This window comes from Alligator mississippiensis, chromosome 3 (genome assembly GCF_030867095.1).
Source record: "Alligator mississippiensis isolate rAllMis1 chromosome 3, rAllMis1, whole genome shotgun sequence".
Taxonomy (NCBI): Eukaryota; Metazoa; Chordata; order Crocodylia; family Alligatoridae; genus Alligator; species Alligator mississippiensis.
The window spans coordinates 69,994,091-70,014,785 of NC_081826.1; the positions used below are offsets into that span (position 1 = coordinate 69,994,091).

At 41.9% G+C, this 20,695-nt stretch overlaps 1 protein-coding gene across 10 annotated transcripts in view; it reads right to left on the reverse strand.

The window, feature by feature from the left end:
• The window catches only part of FAM110B (family with sequence similarity 110 member B), a 301,139-nt gene extending 286,443 nt beyond the window's left edge, over positions 1 to 14,696 (reverse strand). For 6 of the 10 annotated variants that reach the window (XM_059724068.1, XM_019498605.2, XM_059724067.1 and 3 more), the window contains exon 1: positions 14,509 to 14,678. The gene's annotated coding sequence lies outside the window, so the exon portion shown is untranslated. Of the gene's footprint in view, positions 1 to 10,557; positions 10,637 to 11,339; positions 11,380 to 14,508 lie in introns of those variants that run through there. The other 4 variants (XM_059724065.1, XM_019498606.2, XR_009460726.1 and 1 more) reach the window with 4 other exon arrangements.
• Between the last annotated feature and the right edge of the window lie 5,999 nt (positions 14,697 to 20,695).

Here is a 20,695-nt window from a genome sequence, read left to right on the forward strand (position 1 = left end):
TTATGTGATTTCATACAACAAATGTAAAAACAAAGACACTTTTGTTTAAGAACTGAAGATTTGTTTTGTTTGGAGGATTGGGGAGGAGAGGAAGAGAGCCAGAAAAGAAAAGACACTGATCATCCTACACTAAACCTAAAAAAAAAAAAAAGGAAGAAACTATCTGCCTTTTATTACGGTTAAGATAGTATTTGGCAATATCAAGCTACCATCAAAAGTAGGCCTTAAAGAAACAGTCATTTTCAGAATCCCCTACATACACACACACACACAAACTGCTATTTATAAGTAACTGCTAACATTTTAACCGAAATAAGAGGGATATTTTTTCTCTCCTTGTTTTGTTTTCTAGTTCTTGAACTGTACATCTGGCTGCATTTCAATATGCTCTACCTCACAACGGTTGCTTTCTCCTTTTCTTTGTGTGGTTATCACAGACCTAGAAAAACACATTTTGAAAATAGGAAAGTGTACTTTTAAAAATACAAAGCTGGTAGTAGGACTGAGGACAGGTACAGCCCCTGAAGCTTATTTTTTAACTGATTTCAAGTTGACAACTTCCCTTTAGCCTATCATATATCATTCAGTAAGTGGGGATAAAACATGATCCTATAACAAGCTTTATGTGAGCAGACCATAGTACACACACAGAACTACTGCTGAATTGGTAAAATACTAGAAATGGGAAAACTGCTAAAAGTAAAAAGAGAATTTTAAGTGTGCCCCATGCCCTGACCTGCAAAAAAATTGCAAATGAGAAGACCCTTGGGTTCCCAAGATAGCCTTAAGGTATCCTCGCAAACACACAACATGTGCCAAGCATGCCTAGGCAGATCCAAAAATAGAAAAAGGATTCTACTCACTGAGGAATGCCGATTAATGAAATCTGTCTGACATATCAATAAGTCATTACCTCCAGTACCAAGTTTTCTCCAATCAACTTCTGTAAATGAAAATCCAAATATTACAAAATATACTTACCCAGTACATATAGGTACCTCCCCTATGAGGGAAGGAACTACAGGCTCAGTAGGGACAGCAAGAGCTGGAGAACTCCCCTGGGTGTGAGGCAAGAAAGTGGGAGTGGGCAGGGATGGAAGGGAATATAGAACAAAAATCTTTTCTTTCATGGAGGTAGTGAACGTGAGTTGAGAAGCAAGGTTGGGCTGAGCAGGAGGATGCTCTCCTAGGCCAGAGGCAGGAAAGCAGAAAGGGATGGATTTCTCTTCAATGGGAGACAGGTGCGGGGAGTGAGGAGAGTTTCTTGAGCTACACTAACTTAATATTGTATTCAGTTTTCATAAGATTTTTGTCTTATGCCACCCTCCATCTTTTGGGGGAAGGGAGGCACATAAATCTAACAAACAAACAAACAGATAAGATCTTAAGAGTTTCTGTCCAGCTGGTGAAAAGCAAACAGTCAGTAACATCTCATTCACCTTGCCCTATGTTTTCATGTAACTGGGTTAATCAGAAATGAACAAATCTTTTCTTTCCTTCTTCACTTCCTGCCAATGCTCTTTTACTTGTTTAAATTTGCAAATAGTAGCAAAATCAAAGCAAAATGATAATATTTTATAATACAGAGCTGCTTGCAATTACAGATTTCTTTTTAATTCAATGAGAGTCCTATTATTGCTTTGTCTAATCACTACAGCTACATATCCATTCAAAGCTTGCTTTTCTGATGCAAACTCAGCCTTTTAATAGATACCTCAGGTTACATTACAATGGTGTACAAACCAATAATCCTTTCTTTTTTATCTGTAGCATCAAAGGTAAATTTAATGTGAGTACTTCTCCCTTATGTCCCTATTCAAGATTGTAGTATTCAATCAAATTCTTCTTTATTCTCTTACTCACCCAGTTTCACTCCTGCCTCATCAGTTTGACTCAGTTCCTTCCATTTCTCTGCTCTGGTTCTCATGCTCATTCACTTTCCATCCCAATATCTCTCTTCTTACCATGAATGAAGACAAATGCATTTCCCTTGTTTGTATACGGCAGTATTAAGGACCAGCTTGTTTTCACTTGCTTGAATTTAAGATGATTTGGGTTACTATTTTCCTCACTGATAAAAGCCTAAAAAATTCATCTCATTTCTAAGTGTAGGTATGTCAAGATTTTAATCATGAAAGAAAAATTATTAGAATGGTACTGTGATTAAGGGACAGTACTGAAAGTCAGGATATGAGAGGTCTCTCCTCTGCTTTGCACAGGATCCTTGTTTACAAGTAGATTCATTTTTTTTATTAAGCTTGAATAATACTTCCCTATCTTATCCATTAATATGGGGCATTTTATGACTGTCAAATAAAAGGAGCTGTACAAATGCAAAGCATATATCTGGCCTCATCATTTTAATCCTATGTATTAAACACTGCCATATAAAACAAAAATTAGGAGCAAATGAAATGCAACACAATAAGTGATTAGCCTAATAATGAATCATAAGTTACCAAGACAGCTTAACTTTTGTTAAGATTATTATTCTCTACTGCTCGATACATTCTTTTTGCTTATTTCCCATGAGAAATGCCAACACATTGTTGCAGCTTCTATTGTATGCATTTAAAGTTACCATTAAAAATCTGAATTATCAAGTTTTGGTTAAACCTACATACGAAAATACTTTTCTAATGCACCAATTTCCAAGAAAATTATATACCTTTTTATCAATTTAGTTTATAACGCAGGTATCTTGAAACACAGATCTTGCTCTTATACATAAAAAATACCCGAAGTGTCTTATTTTCCTAATGATTCTTCAAGAAATCTACACAGGCCCACAGCTTTCTTCGGTTTTAAGAATTCATCTTTAATTTTAGGTGTTTTAATTTATGCACCAGAGTGCATAACGCAAGAAAACCTAGGTGCCTTAAGCAGAGATGTGGGACGGAAAATTTTCCAGTGGTTTATTTTTTGATGGGAATTTTCCATTTCTAAAAATTCATTGTTTCATAAAATTAATTAGTAACAATGAATGGATGCCAATTCAATATTAGGCAGGTTTGGCAGTTTCAAAGTTGTAATTAATGTTGTTTAGGTGATTATCCCTAGGAACTGGAAGTGTGTGAGAGAGTACATATATGCTTTATTGATTTGTAAACAGGACAGTAAATACCCTCACATAATAATCCAAACCAAAAATCAAGTTATGAATTCACCTAATTGGTTTTGATTTGAGCTGCACAGTCAAAGCATGACATATAAAGCACGACAATAAAAAGTCCTTTTTTAGATATGTGGGAAGCCGGAGCCAGAGGAAAAGCAAGGGTAACACTGGACCCCTGCTAAACCAGATGGGACAACTGACAACCGATGCCCAGAAAAAAAGCCAACTTGCTAAATGGGTACTTTGCATTGTTTTTTTTTACCAGTCCCAAGGGATGCCCCTGCCCATTACGGGATGGGAAGGCCTGGGTGAAGGTGATCCCTTACCCTCCGTCAATGCTGACCTTGTGAAGGAACACCTTGAGAGGCTGGATACCTTCAAGTCAGCTGGCCCTGACAGTTTACACCCCAGGGTACTCAAGGAGCTGGCAAGCATCATAGTTCAGCCCCTGGAACAGACCTTCAAGAACTCCTGGTGCTCTGGTGAAGTGCCCAAAGACTGGAAGAAGGCCAATGTGGTGCCTATCTTCAAGAAAGGGGAGGAAATCATGCTGGGATCCTATGATCCCTACTGACTTCCTGCCCTTGGGGCAGGGGGCTGGACTTGATCTTCCAAGGTCCCATCCAGCCCTAATGTCTATGAAATCTATTAAATATTATGCCCAATTCTTTGGGTATGCTAAAATTAGTGTGTCAACAGTTTTCAGTGCCTTTGGTTTTTTTCTTAAATTTAAACAAACAATATAAGTGAAGTACGTGCTATTGTGCATTGTTTTTACATTTTCACAAGTATTCCAATAAATATAATTTCTTTCCACAAAGCTTTGAATTTGTTTGAATATAACATTTAATGTGGTTTACTTAATTTTTTTCCTAATCAAATATTTCACTTCAAATACTTGTGGCTATTAGGACATAAAATTAACATGGGGTACATTTTTAGTTCTGCGTACTAAATAAGTCAGATAAACATGCTAAATCAGATCACGTTATATTTAGGGCATCAGAAAATTTTCTAATTCAAAATTTTCTGGAAAACCCACATCTCTGGCCTTAACTGAGACCCAATTAAGTCAATGTGGTGCACCCTTCCATTAATGTTCACAGTAGCGTGCTGCTTGTTTTTATTTCAGAGTTGGGAGAAGGAAGAAGGGACATAAATGGACTAGGTATTCACCACCAGCCTTCATCCATTCCTCACCCACTCCCAACCTCCCATTCCCACCTTGTTCTTTGAGCCAGGGAAACAAGTAGGGCTGCCAAACCTAGACTTTTTTTTTTTTACTGACAATCTGCAAACTTTTTATTAACAGGTGTTTTTACTGTTACTAAAAAAAAATCCTTAAGTTGGCAGGCCTGTACAACTGCAGTCATGGGTTCACACCCTGTTCCCCCAACCAGAGGGGTTTCCTACTCGCCCTATACCCCAATGGAACCCTGCATCACGCTTTGCCTCTCCGCTCCCTGCAGCTTGTCCCTGCTGGTCTGTTTCCCCCTGTCCCAGCACAGACCTCTACCTGTTGCCTCTCCCCCTCTCCCAGCCCTGCAGTTCTGTCCCAGCCACAAGGAACCTCAGAGGCTCTAGTGAGCAAGACAGCCATGATGGACAGTTCACTGCATTGAGCAGCACTCCCACTTAGACACCAGATGGCACTGCTCTTCTCTCTGTCCAGCATCAATGCTTTAATGTAGTTTCATTCAGGCAACTAATCTTAAAAAGAGTTTGGGACTTATTTTTATGAAGGCAAAAATTATTTTTATGGCATTTACACAAAGATGATTTTAGGCTCCTTCTTTCCTTCCTTATTACCAACAGCTGGCAACTCTCATCACTAAACCTGCATCATGGTCTTTTCCACAGCTGTACCATAACTGTAGATTGTCCCCTCTCTCCTGTGAACTCCAGCTTTAGACTCTAAATATGAATATGGCCTTAAACCCAGAAGTTTCAGCACTGTTCTAGGCCTTTACTTTGGTCCCTTCTCAGACTACTTTCTTCTTATTCATATCTACATGGATACTGGACCATTTTATGCCCCAGGAGGCATATTCTTCAAAGCAGGCAAACATGGATCAGTGAAGGAAGAACATTTTCTTAGCAGCCACATGACCAGAAAACTAGTGAGATAATACACTGGCAAGTGTCCAGGAAGAAGGACCACAATCCTTTTATCTGCCAGGAGTGCAAGTTAGCCAACCTGACCTCTACCCTATATTTATTCATATACATGGTAATTTCTGTTTATTAAAATGTATTTGTGTCTGCTCCTTACAAGAGAAAAAAAAATAGAACAGTAACTACCAGAGGCAGCAAATGCCAGAATATTACTTTTTATAACTCCAATTCACATCAGCTGACTGGTCCAGGAAAAAGGAATCCAATCACCTACCAGCATTCCAGTTTGTCAGACCATTAATACAGAATTGCTGCTTGTCTAAGTTATTGAGTGGGTGGTGGTGATGGAGCTGTTCTGGTTACTGGCACACTGCATTTCCTTCCATTGACATTTACATATAATCTTAATTCTAAATTTTCAATTTGTATTTTAGAAAACTACTATTTTAAATACATTTTTCACAAGCTTAAATGCAGCTTTTATGCAGCCAGGCCTGGCAATTACCTTGGGTTTTTAAAGGCCGTTTAAGGATTGTTGTTTGAGAGAAATTACCTACTACACCACTTGCAGGCTCTAAGCTACCCCAACTTCACTTTTTCTTTTGTCCTGAAATATCCTTCCTAGTTCTACGTAAACTACATCATCTCTGTGCCTTTTTGGCTTCTACTCCATCCCATTGTAGCCATCTGCATCAGAGCCATTAGCCATAAACTCCATGGAGCCTATAATACACACAAAAAAACCTCATCCCAGCAAGGCACATAATGGCTTCTAGAGCATCTAGTCACACAGCATTCAGCTATTTCCATTAAGCTGTTTGTAAATATATTGTAGCTTTGATCAATGTTGGTTTAATGGATCCTCTAATTGGTTTGCTTTCTCACTGGTTTTTTTGCCAATCAGCCTTCCAAAAGTAATATCAATTAAACAATACAATGACCCTGTAACTGTAAACAGAACTGCAGAACAGCTGGCTACCATCTTGAACAATCTCAAAAAGGAGAGATGGCTTATTACCATAGAAGGATTGGATACAACCCGGTCAAGCAGATAAGCATGGTGCATCATAAATCGCCTTACAGGCAAAGGCACCAAAAAAGACACTGCCCTGTGTCAGCAAACTCTATCATACAAATATTATGCAACAATAGCAAGTACAGTAACCCAAGAAACCAACTCACAGAAATGATTAGACTCCTGAATCATGAACCACTTAAAGCACACAATGTCGACTTTAATTTAACCACTCCCATCTCTGACAATGAGGCTGACACAGCTATTGAAGTGATCAAGACTGGTAAGGCTGCTGGCCCAGGTAAGATACTCCCAGAATTCATTACCAAGCTTGGAACCACAGTGAAAAGTTGGCTCCAGAAATTCACGTATAAGCCTCTAGAAAGTAACAGACTTCAAAAACCTGGCGAGAAGCTGATATTATTGCTATCTTGAAACTCAATAAAACCACCAAAAGATCCAAAGAGCTACTCACCTATCTCACTACTCTGTTACATACAAACTCATGGAGCACATAATTCTGAATAAAACAGAGAACATCACTGATCCCCAGCTCCCAAAAGAACAAGCTGGCTTTCAAAAAAAAGCAGTGTACTACTAACCAAGTTACATTACTTACATCTGACATAGAAAACAGATTTGAAATGAGGCATAAAACAGGTGTGGTCTTTATTGACCTTACAACCGCCTATGGTACTGTATGGCATCAAGCCCTCAAAATATAAACTGCACGCTATGATACCTGACCACAAGCACACTTTCATCATGAACATATCATTTAAACTCACTATGAGTCAAGGAGAAAAAAAGCAGAGAACAAACTCAGAAGAATGGAGTCCCCCAAGGGTCATTGCTAGCACCAATACTTTTCAGTGTATACATCTCATACTTTCTGCATCCAAGTGATAAACGTATGCTGACAATGTCGCCATAGTAGCTCAAGGAATTGACGTGACAGAACTGGAAAAAGATACCGCATACTGACATGGAACTCATCACTATCTCCACAAGTGGCACTTTAAGTTGAGCATCAATAAATCAGTATCATCACTCTTCCACTTGGACTATCGTTGAGCCAAAAGCACATGGAATATCAGAGTAGGCAATTGCATCCTTCCCCATGAGTACACCACAACCTACCCAGGAGTCACATTAGGCCATTCTCTTACCTATAAACATCAACTTCAGAAGGTCAACATTAAAATCTCTGCACAGGTACCTGCCTCAAGATCTTTAGCCAGCATGACATGGGGTGCCAGCTTCAAAGTATGCAGAACCACTCCACTATGCCCCCAGCAGAATATTGTCCTCCCATATGGTCCAGAGGTTGTTGCACTAGAAAGCTCTACACAGTACGTAACAGCGTGCTGAGACTCCTAACAGGCTGCACAACTCACACACGCACACAGATGTGTTCCCTGTACTCTTGGGCATTAGGCCAAGTGGAAGACAGACCTTAACATCATTATTGGCAAGAGATGATGAAAATCACCTGTTCCACCAACTGTTAACTGAAGACCCAAATAGATGGAGGCTTAAGAAGCTTAAGTCATAAACCGTTTATACATGAAGCCCACAAAATCCTAGAAGAGATTGGGGATGCTGAACCAAACCTATGGGTAATAACAGAGTGGACCGACCACTGAGAAATATCAGACCTATTCCTACAACAGTTTATACCAACACCAAATGAGTCCCCCATTGGCCATGAGCTTGACAGAGAAACATGGGTCAAACTGAACACACTGAGACCTTGATATGGACGCTTCAAAACAACACTTCACAAGATGAACACCTTGCACACCCAGCCCCCTATGTGAATGTGCTGCCCAACAAACAGCACAACACTTAACCAAAAGCTCCAATTTTTACAAATGCCCGGACTGGGCAGATAGAATCCACACATTGAGCAATAACACCAGACAATAGCTCAGATTTGGAAGTTAATATCTGATGCCATACAAAAGTGAAAGAGTCGGGCCAATAAGAGATATCAACCTAAGAAATTCTTCCCTCGCGTGATTTCTGGCCCATCACTCTTATGCTACCATCTTAAATGTATTAATAGCAGCTGATTTTGTGTCAACATTGTTCCTTTTATTTAAATCTATTTCCTCATACTGTTGTGTTTGTCCCCACCATATTTATAGAAAGCAATCATTCCCCCTTTCAGCCCTTTGCGAAGCTAAAGAAACCAAGCTGTTCTAAGAAAGGCTCTTAATTTTCTCGATCATCCTATTAGCCTTCTCTGTACCCATTCCAGTTTGAATTCTTCATTTTTTAACATTGTGTGTCTACAACTGTGGTATTTTAAGAAAGGGAAGAGTTGTCTTTTGTACATTTCCTAAACCATCACAACTACAACACTTAAACCCTACCACCAAGTATTTTAGATGATGTCTCATCATTGCTTTGTGTAATGATGTAAAGACTTCTCTATGTCTACTAGAAATACACTGCCTGATCTATTTTAGGATCATATTTGCCATTTGATCAGCCACATCACATTGTTGTTTCACAATGATCCAAATACGCCATTTTTTTTTCCTCCTCGTCATTTCCAAATGATGAACCTCTGGTTTTAAGCAAAACTACTTCTTAGCCCCCAAGTGAATAGCTTTGCAGTTCGTACTACTAAATTCCATACCATTTCCCTTAATTCAGTCCTCAAGGTCTTCTAATTCTTCCCGTGACAGTCTATTCCTCTTCAGTGCTGATAAGGCTCCTAACCTGGCATCCTTAGCATATTTCATTAGCATTTTATTTCTTACTGGTGGTAGAGTCACCAAAGGCAAACCCTTGAGAAACCCTACTAGTTGCATCTCTCCAGCCTAAGAGGACCCCTCTTCAGCATAAATCATCTTAATCTTTTTTCGCATGTTCTTTACTAATTTTACAATGCTTCTACTAATCCCCATTATCCCCAGATAAACTAATTAACTAACTTTCCTACATGGCACCATATACATGTTTTGCTATTCTGATGTATTCTACTTCATTTCTCTTGTCTAGAAAAATCAGTTTTCCAGGAACACTTATCACTTTCTTCAACAGATGTATTTTAGTTGCAGTTCTCTACCCATATGGTACTAGCCCCAATTTGATAGATTTATTAAAAAAAATATTTGCTGTCAATCCCCCAACTTCATGTGCCAGCTCTTTCAGAACTCTGTGAAGGCAACTGTCCCAACTTAAGTACATTTAGTTTCTTGAGTTTTGCTTCCACCTAGGATATGGTAATTTCCATTTCTTTACCCTGTCATTCCAATTAGCCATTATTTCTTTCTCCCTGTGTTGTTATCTTTACTGGCAACCAACTCAAAGCATTTGTTTAGTTTTTGACTGAAACCAGATTATTTTTGGTCTCTTCCATTCTCCTCCCCCCACCCCAATCCAGCATTGGAGCCAACTTTTCCTCCTCGGTCTCTTTTTATTTACGTGGCTGAAGAATCTTTTGCTATTTAATTTTCTTTGCAAGGTCTAACTCAGCTTGACTTCTGGCAATTCTCATTTTAGCTACACACTTCCTGACCTATAAGATTTATCTCCCTTTGCTGATCAATCCATTTTTTCCACTCTTTATAGGCTCTCAGCTGCCTCCAATATCCTTGTGACCTTTTGATTCATGCAGTGAGGTCCTGAGCCCTTCTCTACAAATTATTTCTTCTTGTTTGAGAAACAAGGCACAAATGCTTTTCTTATTTTTCAATTCAAGTCTGTGATGCCTTCAGTCCCATTGACTTCATTAACTAGTTTCCTCAATTTCTCAAAACTTGTCCTTTTAACAATCAAAAAACCTTAGTTATAGGCCTATTTTTGTTTCTCTTTGTTTTAATTTAGATTAAAATTCACACATAATCAACACACACACTTAACTCCTTACTGAGTAGTCGCCTGGGCCAGCAATGGAAAGAAGGAGCCACAGACAGCCATGGAACCATAATCAAAGCTCAGTCATACATACCCTTCCTAATTCAGTGCAGATTGCCAATCCAAATTTTAGTTACTAATTTTAGGAGGAAACTGTATGATGTTTTTCCCTTTTAGCTGTAAACTGTATGATGTTCTTTCCTTTTAACGTCAAACACTGTTCTTCAAATATACCATACAACCGGCCCCAAACAACTTGCATTACACATACTACAGTCCATTTAGCATACCAAGTCAAAAGAACAAATAAGTGTTGTCCTAATATTAAAATACCTCCTGCTTGCCTAGGGAATGCATGCATTTAGTATTGGGTACATTTAAGAAGTAAAAATATTCTACTTTCTAAAGAAAAAAAACAAAAAACTTGACTTAAATAAGTTACCTGTACTTTGACTATCATTTAGTGTTTCTTTTTCCATTTTACTTTTGCTTCATAAATGAACTTTAGTTGTCTTTCTAGTCTGGAATACAAAAATGTATTTAAAATGTCACATCGTTCCTTCATGCCCTTAGAAATATCGCTACTAAAGATTTTCAGTGTAGATATCTGAAACTTCACATTTGCAGTGTCAGAATTCTGCAAAAAGAAGGCACTGAAAGCACTGTCATTTATATACTGAAGCCCTAACACTAAAGTGTGATAAAGGAAGACAGCATTAACAAGTGATACCAGCTGGTAAAGTATAGAGAATTATCTACAAATGGATTTGCAAAATACTATGGTTTTCTTAAGGCCTGTCTACACTAGAAAATGCAATTATTTTAATTAAACCCACATGATTAAAGGCACAATCTTCTTAATGCGGGTGCAGTTAGATCAGTATGTAGATGACAGGCCCTGTCTATTCCAGAGGGTTTGCTAGCATAACATTTACCAGCTCTACAAAGAAAAACAGCAGTATCAACAAGAGGGGCTACTGGTATATCTACCTACCTACACTAGGACTTCTACCAAGATCTCTGTTAAAAAAAAAAACACCCTAGTCAACATAGCTATTATGGAACAAATTTTAAATATACACTATGCTTTATGCTGCATTATTTCATGCAGGAAAGCACTGAATAATTCCTCTGTAGTGATATAATTGCATCCATACCAAGATTTATAGCATAAATATTATGGGGGAGGGGAATTATACTCTCACAGATTTACTTAAAATTTACCAGCTAAGTGTTGACCAGGCCTTAAAATCATCTTGTTATTCTGAAAAATAAACACACCAAAAAACAAACAAACAAAAATCAGTATGAACCATATTATCCCACCTTATAAAAAAAATTTGCCAAAGGAGAAAGCAAAAACAAATGCATCACATGACTAGGGATGTAGGAAAGGGGAGGGATTAACAGTTGCATTTAAAAGATGAGACAGTACTGCTTACAAAAGCATCTGTGGGGCATCAGAACTCTATACCTGAAGACCTCAGGACATCTTCACAGAGCCTCTTTGATCATTACCACAGTTAGTTCACTTACCACTGAACCATTTGAGAGCACCTGGCTGCAACTTTCCACCCAAAGATGATAAAGCCTATGGAAGGGAAGTTAATATTGAGAGACAAAACTTCAAACTACAAGACAGATTGCAGTTATTTGGGTCCTTTTGACTAGTCACACCTTTCAACATAACTGATTTTAGCTCCATCTCTCAACCAGTTTCCTCAACATGACAAAAAACAATTGCCACAAAGAGGACTACCAGTGACTTGAGAAAAATGTTGTATAACCACATGTCTATGCTACCTTTTCCAGATGTTATCTTTTCTATGTTAAGCAATGCTGACGCTTAACTTTAGGCACAAATATCTCTGAAGTTCACACATTCGTCTTTATGAAATCTAAAGCTGCACTCTGCTCAGCAACTGTGGACACTGGATGCTTTGCAAGTTTCAGAGAACATCAAAGTATAATAAATAGTGTGAGTTGGTGTTTCTCAAAGTGTGATCAGTCAGGCCTTTGTAAGTGGTCTGTAGATCATGCCAGGCCCTCTTCCCCTTTCATTAATCAGAAGCTTGATGATCAGAGTATATGGCAGCCTGCTGGAAATTTTGAGGGTTGACTCTGTTGGTTCAAAAAGTCTGGGAAACAAAAGTTTGGGTTTCCCAATCCAGAAATGTATTGGAGTAATACAGTGTTTACTTCAAACTTAGTTAGAAGTTTGGAAAAAAATGATTAAAAGTACCCTTATAAAACTTTATCCATTTAAATGTAAGAGAATATCTTAGCTGAAGTTGACACAAACAGGCCACCCATTAAGGGTATACAATAGTTTCTGTCTATATACAATCTGAAGTAATTTATCTTACAGTTTAATAATTTATTATATACAAAAATGTAAGTAACACAAAACATGCCCTGCATTTTTAAGTGTTAATTTAGCCTCACCCTCATGTTAGATAAATAATTACTAGAGATATTTTATAGATAAGGAAACTGAGCAACAAATGACCTTCCCAAAGTCACTCAGCAAATCTGTGACAGAATTAGGAACAGATTCAATTATTTAAAATTATAGTAGTGTTAAGAGTGATGCTGTAGCTGTAATAGCCCAGGAATCCTGAGAGGCAAGGCTTTTTGGGGGTGATCTCTTTTCCTGGACCAACTGTATAGTTAAGATGAAGTTAAATAAGCTTGCAAATGCAAAGTGTTCTTCAGATGACCTCCAGGCACAGATCTTCAGGTGACCTAAAGCGGTGGTTCTCAACTTTTGTACCACAACCCATTTGTAAGACATCCGTGGCCAGTCCCGAGCCAGTGCCCCTAACTTCCAACTTGCTGCCCCTGTAATGTGTGGGGCACGGGGTGGGCGTGTGGGGCTGGCAGAGATGTGCGTGGTGGGATGGGGGGATTGGGGGGGGGGGGGAGGGGGGCAAGCAGCCCCTTGCAAGCTGGAAATCTACCAAACTGTTAAGGAAAAGCCATGGTTTCCCACATTTTTCTCCATTAAAAGGAAAATCCATTTTTTAAACTATGTTGATCCATTTTCAAAGTTTGTTGGCGACCCTTTCATATATCTTTCCAACCCACTTTTAGGTCATGACCCACAGGCTGAGAATCACTGACCTCTAGAATGCTTTTCATTCAAAAGCATGACTAAATTTATCCCAACTGCACAGTTGGTCCAATACAATTAAAACACCCCAAAAATCCTTGCCTCATACAATTATAACTAAGTTATAAGAGGAAATACCTTCCTAGGTATTTGAAAGGTGCATACTTTTCTGGCCTAAAAAGCAAGAAAGTGTCAATTTAAGTTCAATGGGCCACTGTGGAGAGCAGCAATAGAAGACCAAGTGACTTCATTGCTGTCCCTCCTCTCAGAAGTACAGTCTTAACAACATTAAGACTTTTCAACAAGTTCTCTCTCACCTAACATTTCCTTTACACCAGATTCGCCCTTTGAAACTAAACCGGTTAGCACCCCTTAAAAAGCCAGCCACTGACAGGCCTAATTTCACATCATGTTGTGACAGATGTCTGCCAGATTCTGAACAGGGCATATGCCTGGCCCAGAGGAAGAAGCCTTGGCTCTGCCCTGCGGAGAGAAAGAAAGATAAGGAAGGAAGTCTGCACTTCTCACAGAGTCAGAAAAACAGCTTGGAAGGCTTAAAGAGCAATTACTTTCAGCCTCTCCAGGGCCATCCGTTTTCCCTCCACGTGAACGAGGAATGTAACAACCACGCTCATTTTCTACACTGCCCCGCACCGGAACTGGGATGTCCCGCTCCTGAAGTTACGGTTACCTCAAGTCGTGCCACTACCAATGCAAAATCACTGGCCCTGCAGCAGAGCCACCTTAGCCCTGTGGCTGTCACCGGACAGAGCCACCTTGGGCATCAGCCCCGCACGCCCCATTGAGAAGCCCCTCGCAGCTGCGTGCTCCGGCCCCGCAGGGCCCGATCCCCGCAAAGCCCCGTGAGCCTGCTGACCTCTTGTGCCAGGCACCGTCCCGCCGGCGGCTCCCTGCACCGGGGAAGCAAATCCCATTCAAGCCGAGGCACAAAAGAAGCGGCAAGGGCTGGGGGGCTGTCCAGACACCCGGCACCCGGGGGTGGGGGCAGCCTATTCAGCCTCACATCGCAAGCCTCTGCGCGGCGGGAGGAGGATCCCGGCCGCGTCCAGCCCCTTCATCTCCTCGGAGGAACTTCTCGGTGCGGCGGCGGCCCATCCCCCCTTCCCTTCCTTTCCCTTCTAGGGGACACCAACCCGGCAGCTTCCCGCGCCGGGGAAACTTCCCTCGCCGCGGGGCCGGCCGAGCGGGGGAGCGGCCGGGCTGGGGATCCCCATGCAGCGCCGACAAGAAGCCTGCGCGGCCTCCCCGCAGCGCCCTTACCTGCCCGGCCACGCGCGGCTCCGAGACCCGGGGGCGGGGAAGGCGCCTCGGCTGCCGGGAGGAGCAGAGCAGATCCCAGCCCAGCGCTGCCTCCCGGCCCTCAATGAAACTCTCCCTGGAGCTGCTGCTGCGGAAAACGGGCTCATCCCACTGCCCCGCGCGCACTGAGGGGAGCTGCCCTGAGCGCCCGCCCCGCCCCGCCCCGCCCCCAGCCCCGCCCGCAGGACGCGCCCCCTCCCCCTGCCCCTGTCTCTACCCGCGCCGCTACGCCCGGCGGGCGTTTCACTGGGGGAGCCCATCCTCCGCCTTGCAGGCCTGTGCCTTCCCCGCCGCCGCCGTCTCAGTGGTTCGGTCCGGGCTGGAGCGGGGAGGCTGCCCGCACCTGGGCCCGTCACGTGCGGGCTCTGCAACAGGGGCGACGGGGCCCGGCTTGCTGGAGTTCGCAGGACCGGGGAGCTTGTGGTGATCACCCGGGAGAAAGCCCAGCTGGAGGAGAGGTGCTTCTTCGGGCCCGGCTGCTTGATGCATGACATTATTATTGATCTAGTAAAAGATATACATCTACTCAAAGAATCTGGCCTACCCAACCACAAACCCGGCATGGTATTATTTTACGTTTTTATTAGTATATTTGTGCATTTTTTATGCCTGCCTATGTCCTTACACCAACACGGCTACAGCCGAAAACCTGGCATGGTATTATTTGACATTTTTATTAGTATATATTTATACATTTTTGATGCCTGCCTACGTCCTTAGACCAATATGGCTACAACCAAAAAACTTCATGATGTTATTTTACATTTTTATTAGTATATAGGTTCGATGACATTCTAATTGAGCATGCCCAAGTCATTATTATTAACCACCGTTAATTGTGTAAAGATTTGCTTTGAGAAAGGAGCCAGGAATAAGGAACCAACTGGGGCCTCATGAACAAAAATGTGTCTGAGGGGGCTTCTTTTCTATTTCATCCAGGAAGAGCACAGACCAACTGCAGACTCTGCCTCAGCCTGACAAGGGTGTTTGTACTCAAAAGCTTGCAAACCAGATTTTTTCCAACTATTTTAGTTGGTCTAATAAAAGATATTGGATTTACCCAAAGAACCTTGTCTGCCTCTGAGGGGAAAATGGCACTTTTAAAGGCATAGATGGGAAAAATCAGTAGAGCCCTGGACAGTTTCCTCCCCCCCCCCTGTTTTTTAAGCCTGGACAAGCTCCCTTCACATCTTGTTTAGCCTCCCATCTCAAGCCTCTCCAAGAGCAAGACATTGGGAGGAGGAACCCTACAGGCTACAACCTCCTCATCCCCCTGGAAGAAGTCTTTCCCTGTCTTTGCAGCTGTAAGAGCTCCAGGCTCCTCTCCACAGCCAGCCACACCGAACTACCTTAAAAAATATACCAGCAGCTTTCTGAGCTGGAGAAACTTTCCCCACCTGCTGCTGTGGCTCTCCAGAAATAATTTCTCATTATTCTAATTTATACTTAATATTTTTTTTACTACATCTGGCAGACTAAGTACATTAGGCACAGTGTGTACCCTTGGAAAATCCAAGTAATTCACTGAAGTAGGCAGAGTTAATCTGAATGTGTGTAGTGCTGACAGCACAATTTCATACAAGGACTGGCTTCTCCGCTGTCTAAAGCAGCCTAGCCACAATGTCTTTGGTGCCAGTTGATGCCAGCCAAGTATTGAACTAGTGGTTCTTTTTGTAAATTAAGCTTTTTATGACATAGTGATCAATATTGGCACTGCAGATAGTGGAGACCATTTCTTGCATTTGCATCTCTGCTATGCAAAAATGCATGGCAGATGCACAAAAACTGAAGCTCCATCAGGCACCTGTTCATCCAGTCTTTGTCAGTACACATGCTTTAAATTAATAGCTCACTTATTTTGTAACTTGTTGGATCACTCATTCACATTTGCACTTTCCTATATATGTATCAAAGACACCCTTTTTCACAATACTCAGGTATTCTTCCTGCATGCATTCTCCTATTTTTCTATTTCCTAATTTGAAATCACCAATTTGAAATCAGTTCCTGACTGATTTGAAGACTTACCATTCCTAGATGCAGTTTCTCTTTCATCTACTACCCTAAAACATGTCCTGCCCTTTACAGGTGAAATGTATTCAGGTGTTAATTGCCCATGCAAAACCCTCTTTTGCAGTTAGGCCAGGTATCAGCCATCTATATGGGAGAGTCACAGGCAGAAAGATGCATCCAATGCATGGGATGGAGGCTGTGCCAGCCTTGAATAAGTAGGCGCAAAGGAACAGGGTTGGAAATGCCTAGCACTAGCATTCCAGAAGGACATTCAATAGTACTACTTCAGCTCACATAATTGACTACTAAGGCATCAGTGAAGTATATAAACAACCTACTTCCAGGCTGTGTGCACATTTCCTATCCATGCTTCACTGTTTGACCGTAATGTAACCAGGGAGAGAGGGCAGGGACCATGGCACCAGCCCCAGATACTGATCCTGGGGTGGAGGTCAGTTCAGCACAAAAATAGCAGAAGCTGTGCTACAGCCTCTGATGCTGCCCTGTGTGACTCTCCTGCCAGAGTGCTCATGTGCTCAGTTATGCCTATGCTGCTCAAGCCCCCAATTACTTTTTGTGTAAAGAGGAGTGAATTTGTCCTAAAAATAACCAGGGTTGACCTAAGACAGCCAATGAATAAAGCCCCCACGCCTGGAGCAACCTAAATGGCTTCCACTAAAAAATAAAAATAAAAAAATGGTTTTATACTACAAATAGTCATGAAGAAAAGCACGAAACTGCAATTAGCATAATAACCACAGAGGCAGCTGCCTGAATCAGCAGACAGCATGAAACAGAAACAGTTTTGAGAGGCATAAGCTGCACCATGTATCTCAATTAGTGCCAAGTGCATAAGGGTCCATTCTAACGGTCTTTACTACCCACATTGTTGTAAAGGACTGTGGTGTAGTGGGAGAAAACTACATTGTTCCCAGCCCACCTGCCTGGACATAGGCAACTTGTAGAGGAAGCACAGGGGGGCACAGCCCCCCCGAGATTGGCCACTGGCTTCTGCAGGCAGTTGTCGCTCGCCACCACCCCTGCCAACACTGCTGCTGGCTTCTGTGGGTGGTGGCCGATCACAACCCTCTGCCTGCCGATGCCACTGCCAGCTTCTGTGGGCAACTACTGCTCGCCACCCCACCGCCAATGCTGCCACCCACAAATTGTGCCCCCCCAGTCTTGGGAGGCGCCAGTAGTTCATGTATCTAGATATGCCTGGTTATGTAGCTGATCCTTTTCTACTCTGTAAGCCTCTCCAGACCTGAAGAGGAGCTCTAATGCCATTCCTAAGGAAGAAGATGTATTACTACCCCTTCTACTCTAGGATGGGAAGGCTCCCCCTAACTATCCTATTTTAAGATGTCCAGAAAGCCATGGTTCAGAGAATAAAACTATGGGAAGTTCCATGTCATAGTGCACCTACAGCCTTCTTAGTCTTGAAAGTAAGTGCTATGAAATGGTCTAAACAGAATCTATGGGCACCTATATACATACTCTGACATGTTTTAGTTAGAACACCCCAGCATACCTCATCATCACTTATATTCAGTGTTCTGCAACTCCAAATGGTGGCAGGGGTGCTTTAACTAAAACTCATTGAACGACCTTTGGTTAAAGCGCCTCCATGGCCATTTTGAAATGTAGGACACTGAATACACATGATGCTTCAGCTTTCTAACTAAAGCAGTTGTTCAGGAGCTGTTCTAATTAAAACACACCTCTGCACCCTAGTATACATGTATACACACCCTTCAATTCCATCTTGATATGCCAATTTTTTCAAAGTTTGGGGTCAGCAACATACGGCCTACGATGCCACTGGATACAGCCCTTGGAGCTGGAGGGCTTTGCCTGTGCTCATGCCAGGGCCAGGCAGTTTCCAGCTGTAGCTGCCCTACTAATGCTTCTCCCTGCCCTCCTGGCTCCGATCCAATGTGAGCCAGGTAGTTTCCATGGCATCAGCAGTGAGGAGCTTTGACTGCACCTACTCTGTGGCCAGGCAGCTGAGAGCTGCCCCTGCACTGCCACTGCTTCCCCCAGCCTCCTACTTACCAGCTGCAGCAGGAGTGCAACTTCCCAGCCAATGGAAGCTGCATCAGGGCCAAGCATCTGCCTTCCTGGGCTATGGCATGGGTACAGCTTCCAGCCAATAGGAAGCTGCACTGGGGCTGAGCAGCTTCCATCTGCACCCAAACTTCATTTGGGAAGCAGGGACTGGGAGAAGTGGCAGTGGCATGGGAGCAGATCCCAACTGCCTGACCCCAGTCCAGATGTGGGGAAAGCACCCTGCTGTTGATATGTCACTGAAGCCACCCAGCCCACGTTGGATTGGGTTGTTCTGGGCCACAGCTTTAAAAATAATAAAAAAGCTTGCCAGGCCGTGTTGTAATCACTTAGGAACATCTACTCTTTGCTGTTTTGTCCTTGATGATGAATCAAAGGTGTCCATCAAATTGTTTCTTATATTACTCACTGACAACTTTTCACTCCCACTTGTCACATGATGGATAGCATCATTAAATTATGCCATCTTGCATGCAGCTGCTGCCTCTAGGAAGAGGTGCAGAAGAATACATTTAATATCTCACCTTTTTTTAATGTAGTCTTTAAGGTCTGGTTTTCAGTCTCAATGACCATCAGCTCATTAAGGTAAGTAGACAGAAACCTTCCTGTTCACAGGCAAAAATAAAGATCAATGGTCTTGCTTTGTTCACCAAGACTCATGGATTCCAACAAATTCCAAAAGCTGCTAAAGGACAACAGCACTATACTCCCCAGTGCAAGGCTTCAAGGACCTGATGATGAAACACCTCTCTTGTATGCCAGCCCTGACAGTTCACAGACTTTTCCTCCACCACATCCACAGATTTCCTTGTTTTTCTGGTACTGAGTACTGGCTGAAGAAAAAAGGACTAAAATTCAAGCACTGATGCCAGAAAATAAAGGAATAAGTCAGACAAGAAAAAAAAGTTAATTCCTTGAAGTCTATGATAAGTCTGCATCATAGACCAAGAGAACTTTCTTAACCAGCTTCCACTGAAGTTGCTTGATCTCCCTACCCAAGGAGTACTGCAAAGTGGTAAACTACTTAGTCAATCCTGAGTGCCTACAACCTGCATCAAGCATTGTGAAGAATGATCTCCCTTCTTTGCAGAAAAGATAAAGCAGCTATAAGCATTCTGTATCCACCCTGCTTAGACCCATCAACCAACCGCCCAACTACCTTCTCAGAGTACAGCACTTTCATTCAGTAAGTTCTGGACACATTAGAGTTGTGAATCTAACCAATAACCTAGTTTGTAAGAGAAAATCATAAGCAGCTGCTGCTGTGTTTGACCAAAAGATCTTTCAATACATCTTTCACAAAAGAAGTCTCTCCGGCTTCCTTTATACCAAACCATACCGTAGCTGCATCAATTCTAGTCAACTACCAGATGCTGCCAAACTACCTACTCCAGAGCAAGCTCATAGAGAGGGATAGCTACAAAATCATCTAATTAAGGTTAAAATTGTAGAGCAAGAAGAACAGGTAGCTAAAACTGAACCTGAACCAAATAAAAAGGGTGCCAGTAATTAAAGAAAATTACTTTGAAGAGTTTGAAGCCATATCGTTTTCTTTTGTGAAAGGTAGAGTCACAATTGGTTAATTCAGTCCATAAGTCAGTAGTACTCTTGGATTCCTCATTGAAGTTAAGCTCATGGCAGACAATAAACAAAATGTGGTTATCCGTGTTTTACTTGCTTTCTTGCTGTGCTACAGCAATGCACAAAGCTTTTGAGTCCTTAGGAAATGTAAATTAGCACACAGCACTGCAGCATGTCTCCCACGAGTAAACCAAACGTGTACTCTGCTGTGTACACTAATTTCCCATAGAATTTCAAATCAAGTTCCAAGTCACAGTCTAGATAATCTTCAAGGTTTTACATAGGCTGGTCTCATGCTATCTAGAAGTCATCCTAAATACCTGGGATATGACTATGGTTGGCAGCTATCCTGTAGCATAACAGAACTCCTCAATAAGTATAAACCTGATCTGTGTGGTTTGAGACTATGGAATTAATTCCCTTATGATCTGTAGATTATCACAAATCTGACCACCTTCCATTCAAGCAGTGCAAGCCATATTTATTT